The sequence below is a fragment of the Rattus norvegicus genome, chromosome 19 (genome assembly GCF_021556685.1).
Source record: "Rattus norvegicus strain SHRSP/BbbUtx chromosome 19, alternate assembly SHRSP_T2T, whole genome shotgun sequence".
NCBI lineage: Eukaryota > Metazoa > Chordata > Mammalia > Rodentia > Muridae > Rattus > Rattus norvegicus.
In genome coordinates this window covers 31747987-31762237 of record NC_141552.1, presented here as the reverse complement: position 1 = coordinate 31762237, position 14251 = coordinate 31747987, and the positions used below count along the sequence as shown (strand labels likewise).

At 45.0% G+C, this 14251-nt stretch overlaps 1 long non-coding RNA gene across 3 annotated transcripts in view; it reads left to right on the top strand.

Annotated features, from left to right (window-relative positions):
- Positions 1 to 14251, top strand: part of LOC120098502 (uncharacterized) — a 63081-nt gene that overhangs the window by 42366 nt on the left and 6464 nt on the right. Inside the window, exons 4-5 of one of the 3 annotated variants that reach the window (XR_015643556.1) lie at positions 19 to 40; positions 2008 to 2161. The exons of the other annotated variants lie outside the window; for them this stretch is intronic. This is a non-coding gene — a long non-coding RNA (uncharacterized LOC120098502). Of the gene's footprint in view, positions 1 to 18; positions 41 to 2007; positions 2162 to 14251 lie in introns of those variants that run through there. 3 annotated transcript variants of the gene reach the window in all.

The window sequence follows — 14251 nt, the reverse complement described above, 5'->3', positions numbered from 1 at the left end:
TTTTGTTTCTTTTTGCAGAGGGCAGATCTCCCATGTGCTGGTGAGTTTCGTGACAGCCAGGGGACAGAGAACAGACGCCTGCCTGGTTCTCTGTGGAGTGTGGCAAACATGCAGCCTGACAGCCCCCAGCTCCAGGCTTGGCAATGAACCTGTGGACTATTCCTGTCTCACAGTAAAAGGCTCCTTTCCTTCTGAGTCAAAGAAATATGCTATACCCCATGGCAGTTCATATCATCTCAGTAACTCCCAAGGTGGTTTGGACATCAAACCAAGGGGTGGATGTCTTCCTGTCTCTCCTAGAGACAAGTTCTAGCCACGATTTGCCCAACTCACTAAGGCTCTCCCAGAACCTATCCACAAAAAGATTGAAATCAAGGCCTTCAATCAGATCAGAATTCATGTTGGGACAAGCTGGAAAAATCATCACCAGGGAATCCCAGACTTAAGGTGTCCTGTCACTGTCGTGAGGAGGACACTCAGCAGAGGGGACTGCACTGGTTCCCTTGCTCCAGTGGGAGCACTGTCCATGTGCACGTTTGCCACACTCCACAGAAGGTTTTGTCATTTGGACTGTAATAAAAATCCACTTCCTGAACTCTGCTCTCCTCTGGGCTGTGGCTGGACCGCTTCGTCTCTGCAGATGCTCCTGCCCTGTGCAAAGTCCCATGCACACCTGCACCAGGAGCTGCTGGGAACAGCTGCCAGAGGTCACAGGAAATGCACATGTGTATTAATGAAAACTGTTCTTGGCCACCTCGAAGGGCAGGGGAATGCTCCTGCTAAGGTGGGGGTTTAACATGGGCTGCATGCTGGTATTTATTCTCCAAGGGCTTTCACACTCGTGCCAGCCTTGGACCAGACCAATTAAACTGGCACTGTGGGGGAGGGACACAGGCACCCGTGCAAGTTTATAGGTTAGCCAAATGACTCCGGTGAGTGTTCGGGTTTAAGAATTGGTTTCTAAGGAAGATGTAAATGCAAGCTGAGGTGTGAAGAGATGTTCCTCTTTGCCCCTTCCTTCCTCCACTCTTCTTTCTTTGCTATATACTGATGCACTAATTATACTCTACATTAACTGAGGGTCTACAGTTATATTTTTTCATTTTTATTGGTTATCTTATTTATTTACACTTGAAATATTATTCCCTTTTCCAGTTTCCCCTCCACAAGTCCCCTATCCCCTCTTTGTCCCCCTATCTCTATAAGGGTGCTCCCCCACCCTCCTGCCCACTCCTGCCTCAGAGCTCTAGCATTCCACTACCTTGGGTCTTCAAGCCTCCACATGACCAAGGGGCTCCCCTCCTAGTGATGCCGGATAAGGCCATCCTCTGCTACATATTCAGCTAGAGCCATGGGTCCCCTCCACCTCCTCGTGTACTTTTTAGTTGGTGGTTTAGTCCCTGGGAGCTTTGGGGGGGTCTGGTTGGTTGATACTGTTGCTCTTCCTATGAGATTGCAAACCCCTTCAGCTCCTACCGTCTTTGCCCTAACTTCCCCGTTGGGGTCCCCTGTGCTTAGTCCAGTGTTTGGCTGTGTACATCTGCATCTGTATTGGCCAGCTCTGGCAGAGCCTCTCAGGGGACAGCTATCCTGGGGATCCTGTCAGCCAGCACTTCTTGGCATCAGCAATATTGTCTGGGTTTGGTGTCTGCAGGAGGAATGGATCTCTAGGTGTGGCAGTCTCTGCATGGCCTTTCCTTCCGTCTCTGCTCCACTCTTTGTCCCTGCGTTTCCTTCACAAAGAGGAATTCTGGATTAATATAGATGGCTCTTAATTACAAATTCTGTCTTTACTGCTACTAATTATGAGACCTGAGGCAAGTTACTTATCCCCTCTTAAGCTCAACTTTATTATGTATATTGGGGGAAAAATACAAGCATTTACTAAGAATCTTTATGAGGATTAAGTATCACAGATGAATTGTTCAATATGTTGCTTTTGATTAGTACATGATCATTAGATGTAGCACTATTTTTCTTCTAATTGTTATGGTAATTATTTGCCAGGAGCTACATTAGATCTGGGGACTAGAAGCCATACCCGGGGAGCAGGAAGGGCAAGACAGATTTTCTGCGTCCGTCATCAGAGAATGCCAACTAGTTCTCGTTAGATTAACGAGAGCTAACTTCTTCCGGGAACTCTCATCTTCAAGTTTTTGAGGCAAGTTAAGGTGCTCAGGTGATGACATTTGTAATATGTTAATCTTTACAGCAGCTAGTACAAAGCTTGTTCTGAAACATTGTACATAATATCTTCAGACTGAGTAACCCAAACATACATGAACGGATGATTGAGCAAACCAAATGCAAGATAGTAACACAATGCAATGTTATGGAGTAGTTTAAAAGAAGGACTATCAAGACACTACGAGCTAGATGAAATTCTAAACGTCATGCCCAGTAATATGTTTACAAACTAAAATATCAATGCCAGGTAGGCCTATGAGTTGTAGGCCAAGAGTCACAGAAGCTCCCCCAAACAACACAGGATATTGTTATTGCTCTTGGTGGCCCATCAGAACTAGACAGTGAGACGCTATTGTTCAAGACACCACACACTCAGAATATAGCACACAAGAAAAGCCAAGCTGCTAGTTTCCCCATGACACCTACTTCCATGATGTCAAAAGGTGTTATGCAGGTTGAGTAGGGGATAAAAGTCATCAGTGCTCACACGCAGCTCTAGATGATGCATGCCACAGTACTGAAGTGTCTATAGAGAGGTCCTCATCATTACAATAGTGGCATGCTTGTTCTAGGGTCAACCAATTACTTCATAATTAGATTTGAGGACGACTGTCTACTGTATGGGAAGGAATATATGCTTAACACTGTAGAATTGGTCAAAGGGCTGTGACTAGTGTGTCTACAGGCCATATGGAGACACTTATTACAGGTGCTACATACAAGTGAGTAAGTAGCTAGACTGCCTTGTGCATGTTTATCTCCTTAGACCAATGAGGTCTTTGTCAGTAAAGACTCAGCAGTGGGCGATAACGAAAGTGTGAACACATAGCCTATCGAAGTGCTGAGAATAGGTGTCTGTTGAGTGCTTGACCCTGACCCAAAAGGAGATGTCTTTTTTTTCACCCCTCCAAGGTCAAAAAACATCACAGAAGAGGCAGTGAAAGAGCTGTGTGAACTAAAGATTGGAGAAGGCATGGGAGGGGGCTTGCTGTTTTCTCAGTATGGCCTGCCTTTTGCAGTTACTCACACTGGCTATGATGGCCTATATGAAGCCTAAGAAAGAGAAGCAAAGGAGGAAGGAGATAAAGGAAGAGGAAGGAAGCAAGAAAGGAAAAGAGGGGCATGAAGATAGAAGGGGTCACTTGGGAAGATGAGGGTTATCGAGGGGGGAGGGGATAAGAGAAGACAGTGGGCTGTTTACAACGACAGTGTATGGATGGCATCGAGTTTTAATTACTTAAATAACTAATGCTCAGTGAAAGAGGCCAGATATGAATGACCTTATGACTCCGACTCTTAATGTCCAGAACAGGCAAGTTCCCAGACGTGAAGCTGAACATGAAGAGCCACTGCCACCCTCAGTGGACAGTGAGTTGGTGGGAATGTTCTAGAACAAGATCACAGCTGTCATGGCACGACTCTGTAAATCCATAATTACAGTGCTAAGAAGCACTGACTTCTGCATGCACAGCAAGGGAGCCTTCAGCTCTGCACAGTGTATCTCAATACAGCCAGGAAGGTAGCTTTGAAAAACATCTTTATGAAGTGTTTCTACTTATAATTTTGAATGAATTTGGAAAGGTGGATTTGAAGTTCTCAAAATACCCCATGGTTTGAACTGAAACACAAGTGTAAGTATTTACTGATATATACATGGGTGGTTGACACATCCACTGTATCATGATTACGTTTGGTGCTTTATATTGCCCACCATGAGACATGCTTTCCATACATGAGGGATCAGGATAATTAAGCAAGTGACTAACATGGGGGCCATATGCAAGAGCTTAGACTCTCTGACAGGCAGAATCACCATCTTGGAAAGGTCTACCCTTTGTTCTAGCATCAAAACCCCGTTCCCAGCATCCTGTGTTCTTAAAATAAAGGCTGGCATTTCTAAAGGCAGATTCCTGCTTCTCGGCCCCTCACCCCTTGAATGCATCTGTCCTCATGTCTGGGATGCCCGCACTATGCTGGAGTTTGGGGTTGGTGGCTTCAGGTGAGGATTTTGTCAAAGATAAATGGCTAGGCTCAGCAAGCAGCCTTAAGCTGAGGGTTCCCAGGATGTGGTACCATGAATCAGCCATGCTTCCCCCCCAGGAGCTGAGGCAGTCTGCTCCCTACCTTCATCTTGTCGTGGATTGCAACCTGCAGGCATCAGGCCTGGGCCTGCAGGCTGCCAAGCAGCAGTTTTCAATTTATCTGCAGCAAGTTAAATCCTGAAAACTGCAAAGTAGAAGCAGGTCCACCCTGAACGGGGAGGGGAGGATTGTGGGCCACCTTTCCTCAGACTATCTGAGGTTGAATTTGAGGCGGGTGTGGTTGTCAGCCCAGAAGCTTCTCTTTACTTCTGCACTGACTGGAGCCAGTACAACAGCTACTGAGCCAAGCCGAGGCCCAACAAATGGTTGGGAACGAATGAGCAAATAAATCACAGTAGGATGATGAGATTTCGCGTAGGGATTCCACTCATTCTGATGCTACCATGAGATAAGTAGATGAGTCACACTCTGCTCTTCACAGAAAAATAGCCTAAGAGGATAGTGTCTCTTCAGCGCGGCCTCATTTTATTATGCATTGTGTGTATACAACTTTGATAATACTCGTAGATATGTTACCAAAAGTATCAAGCTCTTTTGGGAGTTTGGGTAATTTTCTCCATTTATGTTTATCTTTGAATGTTCTCTGTGCTGTGAACTCAGTTCCTAACAAGTAAATCATTGAAACTGAAGACAGGGGCTTAGTGGTGTCTCCTCAGCCTGACTCCCACAGTGCTTACAGGGCTAGTATGTGGAGACACTCCGGGATTTGTCAGTGTCGTTTCTTTGGCCTGCGACATGACCCAAAGCATGAGAGACACTGAGAGAAGTCAGCATCTAAACAAAGGTTAGCATGCTGTACCTTGGCATTCCCGGGGGACTGGCTCCAAATCCCCACTGAGACCAACATTAGGGAGGCTCATGTGACTGACAGGATATGTTGAGGTTCCTGTATAACCCCTAAGTACTCCTTCCTCCCTTCCTCCCTCCCTCCCTCCTTCCTTCCTTCCCGCCTTCCTTCCTTCTTTCTTTCCTTCTTTGTGTCTACGTCATCTAAATGCAGTGCAAATGTTTCATGAACGTTCCACTGTACTGTCTGGAGGACAGTTACAAGAGAAACAGGCTTGAGCATGTCCAGTACGGGTGCAATCTTTTCTTCCATACTTCCCATCTCATTGGTTGACTCCACAGAGCCTACCACATACACAGAGGGGCCATAGTGACTGCTGAGTTACTGGGGATTTTCCCTTCTCTACGGCTTCAATCAGGCCTGCAGCTTAGTTCCTGGGAGTTTGTGGTAACTTCTCTCAATGAGGTACACATGTCACTCTAGGCATCACCATGGTGCATATCCCAAACTCTGCCTAGCAGACAGATGCCCAACAACCTTCTTGTATGGATCCTAGAAGGTAGCTTCTGTGACTGGAATGTTCCTTGCAAGGAGTCTAGGACCACACACAGCCAGATTGTTGGACTCTGAGCTGCCAACGTCAGTTTGTGCCTCAGCTGGTACTGCCAATGGGCTCTGTGGGGCTCAGGCAGGCCTTCATGCTAGTGATACTAGTGAGTAAACCTATGAGAGCTGGACTGCTTTGCATGTCATGGAACAACCTGCTTCTGTGCTTAGACCAGGAGCAGACTGGAGCTTAGGTGTCCAAGTGAAGAGCACACACACACACACACACACACACACACACACACACACACACACACACAGAGAGAGAGAGAGAGAGAGAGAGAGAGAGAGAGAGAGAGAGAAAGAGAAAGAGAGAGAGAGTTAACACACAATGTTAACACCAGAGCCAAAGTCAACCATTCCCAGACCAAATGGACCTTCAAACATGACATAAAGCCTTGACTTCCCGACACCAACACAGCTAACATGCCTTCCCACTCGGACAAACATCTCTCTCCCTTTAAATTATAAATATCAATTCATATCTATGAGCAGAGTCAAGCTAGAAAACCCCAATGAAACAGCCCATCATGAACTCCAAGCATTCCATCTATGCTGAGTTTAATAACCCTTATAGATGACAGAAAGAGGAACATCAGCAAAGGCTTCTGGGTAAGAGGAGAGCTCTCTAGGCTTCACTCCAAGTAGAAGACCTTTTTCTTCCTTTTCTCCTAAAACCAGAAGGGCTTATGAAAATCAGGGCATATGGTATAGCTCTGTGGATAAAGGCACTTGCTGCCAACCCTGGGGACTTGAGTTCAAGTCCTGGGCCTCACATAGTAGAAAGATAGAACTGAGTATATTCTGTTCATATTGTACATTGACAGGAAACCATGTCTTATCATTTCTAGCCTCAGCGGCTCCCTTTCGACTCCCTTTTCTTTCCTTCTTTCTCCCCACCAACCCCAACGTCTCTCCAAAATGAATCCTCATCCCTTGCAATTCTCTTGCCCACGATTCTGGAGTGCTAGGATTAAAGGTGTGCACCAAGATGTCCAACGTCAAAAACAGAAAAAAAACAAACAAACCAGGAGAAGGGGACTGGGGAAGACTCAGGACCACTAGCCTTCAAACTTAAATGGGCAACAGAATTGCCAAGTGGCCACCCAGCTCAGATTCCTGTTCAACTCCCAGAGTCACGGTGTGGATGGTCATGGGCCTCAGTCTGGTTCTCCTTGGCCTGGAGGATGCAGTTGGATCACCAGAGCTGTTGCAACCCCTAAAGGTGGAAGCAGCTGCTCCTTCAGCAAAATCACACCAGAAAGTTCATGGCCACGTCAGAACCAAGATAAAAGGCCAGATTAGGTGAGAAGCCACACCCAAATCCATGACTTCATACAAGGTAGTTTTTTTTTCCCCTTTCTTAAAATTTACTGGGGATGGAGAGATGGCTCAGAGGTTAAGAACACTGACTGCTCTTCCACAGGTCCTGAGTTCAATTCCCAGCAACCACATGGTGGCTCATGACCATCTGTAATGAGACCCGATGCCCTCTCCTGCTGTGTCTGAAGACAGGTACAATATACCGATATACATATATAATGAATAAATCTTTTAAAACATTGCTTTAGTTTGATCAGCATATGGAGTAACTGTTTTGTGACTTTTCAACATTAGTTCGTAACCCCAACACCCATGCTCCTATATCTCTAACAGCTCTTTCTACTCATACCCTTTGCCCTCCAATATTTTGACTGTCACCGTCGTGTTCTATTTCCCTCCCTCTGGTGCTTCCTTCCCACTCACTCCCACATATTGCACATACATAAAAGTCACAAGCATGATCTCAGATGTCTGTCTTTCTGAAACCGGGCTACCTTGCGTACAGTATTTTTCTGAAAATTCTGTAATTTCATTCAGAAAACGCTAGACAATTTAAAGCAGTCTGCTGCTGGCTGGGGAATGTTCTGGAGGTGGGCGCACAACATTCAATGGCTTTGGTTTTATGGTGCCTCTGTGTCACCTCTTGCATGACCTGTGGCAGGGCAGGGCAAACCCCCTGGAGACTTCAGACCTTGTACCAATGGCAGGAACAAGCCACGTGGCTATGCAGGACTTCAGGAAGTGGGAAAGACCTGTGACTCAAAAACGGAAGAGAACAAGATTGAGTTAACACTCAGTCTCTACCAGGGAGACTCAAGTATGTTTCTCTCCTTATCTCACTGAGTTTTCAGAGAGGTAAAGGGGGTGGCAGGGTGCATCGGACTCCCTTGCTCTCAGGACACACGTCTGTCTAGTGGTAGATCAAAAGGCAACACATTTTCTGATTTATTATTTCAAGCATTACAATACTATATACCATTGCGATTGCTGGCTCATTTGACGATTAAAGATAGAAAAGATAATCTCAAATGTTGTCATATGCTAATAAGCATCTGTAAATATAAACGCTCTAAGTAAAGGCCACCTTCCGTGTAACTATATTGCACAGATATTGATTTCCGGGGTTTGATAATTCAAACTCAGGTCTTCATATTGGGGCACTTGGGTGAATGAGGTGGGGGGAGTGTTTGTGCTGTATTTGAAACTATATTTATGATTGCCATCTGCATTTTAGAATCAAAAGGTAAAACCACAACCAAAGATCATTCTGCATAGAGGCCCTTCCCTTTGTCTTCTGTCTGCTATAAGCATCCCAACTCAAGCAGCAGGAGATGTCTAAAGAAAGGGAACTTTTGCCAGAAACACAGGAAATCTGATTAACGTGATGGTGGGATGGCTAGAGAAGCGCACTTGCCTGTCTGTGCCTTCATTCTCCACGGAAACAGATGAAATCTCTTTGTCAAAGGTGAAAATGAAGTCCCCTCAACCCTCCCTCGCCTGCCCTTTAGTGCAGGTAATAAGTGGGAGCCACGTGAATTGCTACATCCTTCCCTTTAAATTCTTGGGTTTCAGTGACAGAGTAAGACTCACCTGTCACCAAACGGTTCCAGGCAGACCCATTACTTTAGTACCACAATAAAATGAAGGACGTTGGGATATCCTGTCAGAGCAAAGCAGCTGGGAGCCTCAGCACACACGGCAGGCTGTACGTATTTGCCTAGAACATTTAAAACTCTGTCCCAGCTCTTCTCCCCAAAGTCCTTACTTTGCCCAATAAAATAAATTTAAAGTACATAAATGTATATTAAAAAATATCTAAGAAAACACATGCAACTAAATAGTGCTTGTCCCGATGTGCCTACATTTTTTTTTATCGGTAAACATGGTTCCCATTCTCCCAAGTAAATATTTCACTGAGAATGCTCCCCAAGCAGCTGTTATCTGGATATCTTCACGATGGAATATTTTGTGCTCTCCACACATAAATACTGTAAATAACTAGACATGTTCCCGAAGAGGCCAATGACTTTCTGCAATTTACAAAAGACTCTCCGTGGCACGGAGAAACACAGCTACTGAGCACACTAGGACCCAGCATTCAGGTGACAAATCATTCCCATGAAGTACCAGGAGCCTGAACCACAGGGCTCCCTACAGAATTGGTTATTGTGTCTCAATCAAGGACGCTGTCCCATGGGGAAGCAAGTCAAACCTGAGGTCACACAGGTTTGACATAAAGGCTCTTTCTTCCAGCTGTGTGACTTTGAAAAATAAACACCAAGCCTGTGAGGTAAGCAATGGTGGTCAGGCTGCTGCCTGCTCTAAGTTTGGAGTAGCCAAGTGCCTAGCAGTACCATGTTTGGTAAGGAAGAGGTCGACAAGCTGGTCCAGGAAACTCTAGATGGCTGTGGCCATCCCTCTAGAGAACTGTCCTCTATCTCAAAGACCTAGTGTCTATCACCATTCAGTGTGACACTGTGTTGCATTTGATTGCCATTCTACAGCACTCTGTAGAAACACTTCCTATCCTCAGTATGCATCAGAGTCACATGGGCAACGGGGCCGAAAACACAAGGCTCACACACAGAATTTCTTACTCACAGCTCTGGGTGGTATGTGGAAATAAGTCTTTCTCCACCAACTTCCCAGAGAGTGTAGACCCCATTTCAAGAACATCTCCTCCAGAACAAGAGCAACCACACCTTTTCTGTAAAGCCAAAATCGTAAAGGTGATAGGGTGTCCGAGGCATCTGACTCTGGTGCAGCCATTCAACTCTTAGCACTTTCCCACAAAGAAGCCATGGAATACCATGTTTCAGTAAAAGTTTATTGATGGACACTGGCGTTCATATTCTTTTGATTTTTTTTTGCAAAGTGCTTAAAATACAAGAACTGCTCTTGACTCTTGAGCTGCAGGAAGTAGTTCTTCCTTATGTGTTGCCATGGAGAATGAGCCAGCCAGGGCACCATACCATATTCCCAGCACCATGTCCACCAACCAGGTTTAGTCAGAGCTCCTCCTCCAGACCCCCTTCAGCCAGCCCTTCTCTCTGCTTCGTGTCTGTTCTTTTTATAGCTCTGCACAAATTTGTCTCTGTGGTGAATTTACAGCACACGCCGCTTGTCTGAACTATTTAAAGGCACAGTATTCTCGACTGCCCCATAAAGCTTTCCCATTCTGTGTTTTATTTCTCGGTTTGAGGGCTTTCTATGAAACCAGCAGCTAGACGGAAGGAAATCATTTGCATACTTGGCCCTATACACCTGGAATTCCTTAATTTTAGGGATTAGCAAAATGAGTCTAATAAAACATGGAGGCCCTTGCTAGTCATCACCATAAAGCCCCTTCATTACCCTTTCCCAGTGCCCAATTTGGGGACACACATCAGGAAATCCACATTGTACAGGTCAGCTATTTCAGTTTTATGAACTGATTTGTAATTTTACATGAGGCAGTTTGTGCTTTTTGTGTTTCTGAAAGTTAAATGACTCTTGTGTGCCCATCCCATTTCAAGAGGTCACTTTTCTTGGATATCACAAAACATGGCCCGCAGGTGTTGGGCATGGGTGTGAGGTGCTATGCATCTGTGGGTGAGAGAGCTGGACTCTGCGCCCCTTGCTTCTCTTTGTCGCTACTTGAGGTGAGCTTGATGCCGCTAGTTGAGGTTGCTAGTGCTTCTGTGTTCTCTTCAGAACTTTCCGGATACTTCTCAAAACTTCTTCATTCTTCTTCTCCCCTTACACAGAAGAAATAGCCTTCTCTGGTCTCCCACATTGAGGAAAATCTGATTAGGGTCAGGTCAATCATGCAGCTGTCCAGGGTGCTTTGCTGGAAATTCCAGAAAACTCCCAGCCCTGACTGTCAATGTGTTTCCAGTTAGTCCAGGGTTCCACATGGGATTCTTGCAGAGTTTATAAGACATAGATGGGTCCCAGAGAAGTGGACAGTTGCCCTGATAAGTGCGAAAAACTAAACTCTTCCGTAAAAGCACCACAGATACCCTCTGGCCACCCAAATATCACTAACTTATCATGCGCCCAGCGAACAGAATGCCCGCAGATGCCTGAGGTCAGCCGTTGCAATGCAGATCCTTCTGACGGTGAGTAGTGAGTGCCAGAACGCTGTTTACAGGAAATGAGCAATTGATTTTATTATCCAAATTCTAGACCTTTTTACTATGCCTCCCAAGAAGATGTCTGATTTAGAAAATTGCAGGGGAGAACTTTGGAGGAGATGAGAGGTAATAATGAAATCTTACCACCAGGAAGGTCAGATCGGGAGGACAAAGGGGAAACGTGAGAGATAGCTTGTTCAAAGGCCCATATTATACAGCTAAGAGTAAAGGGATACACGAGCTATAATGATAAGATACAGAGTGAGTCCCCTGGAAATAAGAAGCTTCCATGCCCTTCATGATCAGTGCACGCACACACAAGTACTAGTAAACGTAGAGCATACTTCCTGAGAAATTACTGACAGTAGCCAATGGGATGGAGAGTGTCCTTTGTGCCTTACCCTTTCTGGCCTGTTAATTTTTTTTTAACTGAGTTCTTGTAACTTTTACTGTTTGGACCATTAGATTTTGTGCGAACAGCAGATTTTTATTTACAATTACTTATACTTTAGTGCGCAAACCTTTTAAAGAAAGATCCTTTCAAGGGCTCTTTTTAAGTCTCTCATTTTCAAACTCAGCTATTGCACTTGTTGACTGGGCTCTGCTCGCGCCACAGGGCACAGGTAGAAACCTGAGGTCAGCTTATAGAAATGAGTTCTGTTCTTCTGTCTGTGTGTTGTAGGGATTGACTCACGTAAGCCTTGATGCCAAGCATGTTCCCTGATTGGGCCATCTCGCCAGCTCATAAATCCCTCATTTTATGAGGAGACAGAGGCATACTAATATACACTTATAGGGAATTTTAATTAGTAGGTAAGTCATGCTTTCAAACATGTACTATGCACGAAATTGTATGGGGGGGCACAGTTATTGAGACATTAGCTTACCAGGGACATCCAAGTTGTTTGGCCAAACTGCACCAATGACTGCCTCAGCAACTTACTGTGCTTCTGTCTTCATCCATCAGACAGGAACAGCTCCATGAAATGGTGGGAAAAAAGCCAAAGATAAAAGTAGGCAGCCAGCACCTGCCTGGTCGGTAAGGAAATCGTGTGGTCTCCATGACTCCCCTTGCTGCTTAAGTGACAGCTTTTTCTTTTCTCTTCTTTCCTTTTCTTTCCTTTCCTTTCCTTTCCTTTCCTTTCCTTTCCTCTCCTCTCCTCTCCTCTCCTCTCCTCTCCTCTCCTCTCCTTTCCTTTCCCGTTTCCTTTTCCTTTTCCTTTTCCTTTTCCTTTTCCTTTCCCTTTTCTTTCCTTTCCTTTCCCTTCCTTTCCTTTTCTTCCTTCCTTTCTCTTTTTCTTTTTTTTATCTTTCTTTTTCTGAGACATGCTCTAACTCTGTAGTCCAGGCTAGCTTCAAACATGGGATGACCCTCCATCCTCAGCCTCCTGAGTACTGGCATTCTCTAACTCACTCTAATTCACCGTACCCACTTTGCCCTAGAGCCTGAGTAGTAGAAAGGATCAGTGAGACCGTTCAGCTTTCACCTCTCTGAGCAGAACACAGAGATCTGGAGAGAAGAGGGGTGATGTGACCTCTCTCAAATAACCCAGCTAGTCTAAGAAGATGGTCCCGAAGTATAGTCTCTCTCTATGTGGATGACCACAAGAAGCCTAGTTGGCTAGCTCACTTCCTTTGTTTAGTTCATCTAAGCAATCCCTCACGTACAATAGAATAAGTAGATTGTGAGAAAAGGAGGCAGTGGGGAGTTGATACTCGTGGAATTCAAGCATCTTGTGTTAATTTACCTCCTTAGAATCTGGGGCATAGGAGAAGAGCATGCTGGGAAGCAAATGGTTTAGTTAGAAGTAGGGGAAGCTGGGACCAAGGACCAGCTTAACTACGGGCTGAGGTTACTTCCTACTGTTTGTAGAAGTGTTGTGATGGACTGTCATGTACTATTAAAAAATGCAAAGAGCCTGACACGTGCACATTCCAACCCATAGCACATCCTGACTAAGTCGGTATCAGTTTAACATTACAGAAAAGCTATAGTTGAGCTGGGTATAATTCCCAAGCCTACTTGAGTCCACAGCCCACACCTGGGCTCTCCATATCCACCAGCCTTTCAAACCACTACACAGATCTGGGAAAGCTTAATTCAAACTTTCCTAAGGAGATGCAGAGATTCTGAGAATTTGAAACCCACTGATTGTATTAGTTAAAGTAAAAAGAAGGATGCTGGGGAGATGGCTCATTATTTAAGGGCACATAACTGATTGTGCAAAAGACCCAAGTTCTGTTGTCAGCACTCATGCCAGGTGATGTACCTACCACCAACCATGTGTAAATCCCGGAGATCTGTTGTCCTCATTTAGCCTCTGTGGGAACCAACATACAGATGGCATACATTCATACAGACACACAGACACAGACCCAGTCACATGCACACACAAATAATAAATGCAAAATTTTTTAAAAAGGGAGGAGTGTTTGTGCAGAAAATTTGAAGGGTAAGAGAATCAAACTTCTGAGCCATACGTATGCATGAATCAGGCACTACCCACACACCAGAACACACTGTGTCCTCAGATTTCAATTAATGTGCAGTTGATGTTTGTATGAGGAACAAAGCAAGGGTGGCCAGCAACAGTGATTTCAGAGGCACGTGGCTTTAGGGGAGGGTAGGAAAGGGTAAGTTCCCTGGATAATTTTACCTAGCACACTGCAGTTCTGACAAGGAGGTTCCTGACTTGAGGGAAATAATAAGCAACCAACTGCTGAAGGACTGTGGACCGGGTAAGATGTGCGGTGGCACCCATCCCTATTTGTAATTGTATGCAATTTGTGGCTTCGAAGGTCCAAAATTTAAGTTATTTTTCTTTCCTCATACCCTGTTAGGGTCCAAGAATCACTGAAGGATGACCCCCAGACTCAATAGCATGAAAAGACAAATTGCATTTATTCCGCAGAAATTACCAGCATGCAGGGGCCAACCATTTATCAAAATGGTGGCCACTTAAGGGACTCCCAGGTCCCTTTTTTATACAGGGCCAGGGGAATTTTCTAGAAGGCTTAGGTGTAACCTCTAATATGATTGGTAGGGGCAAAGCAGTACATTAATACAATTTTGATTGGTGGCTGTGTTGGTTCTATTATTTTTTTCCAGACCCTGCAGAATTTCAGAGATT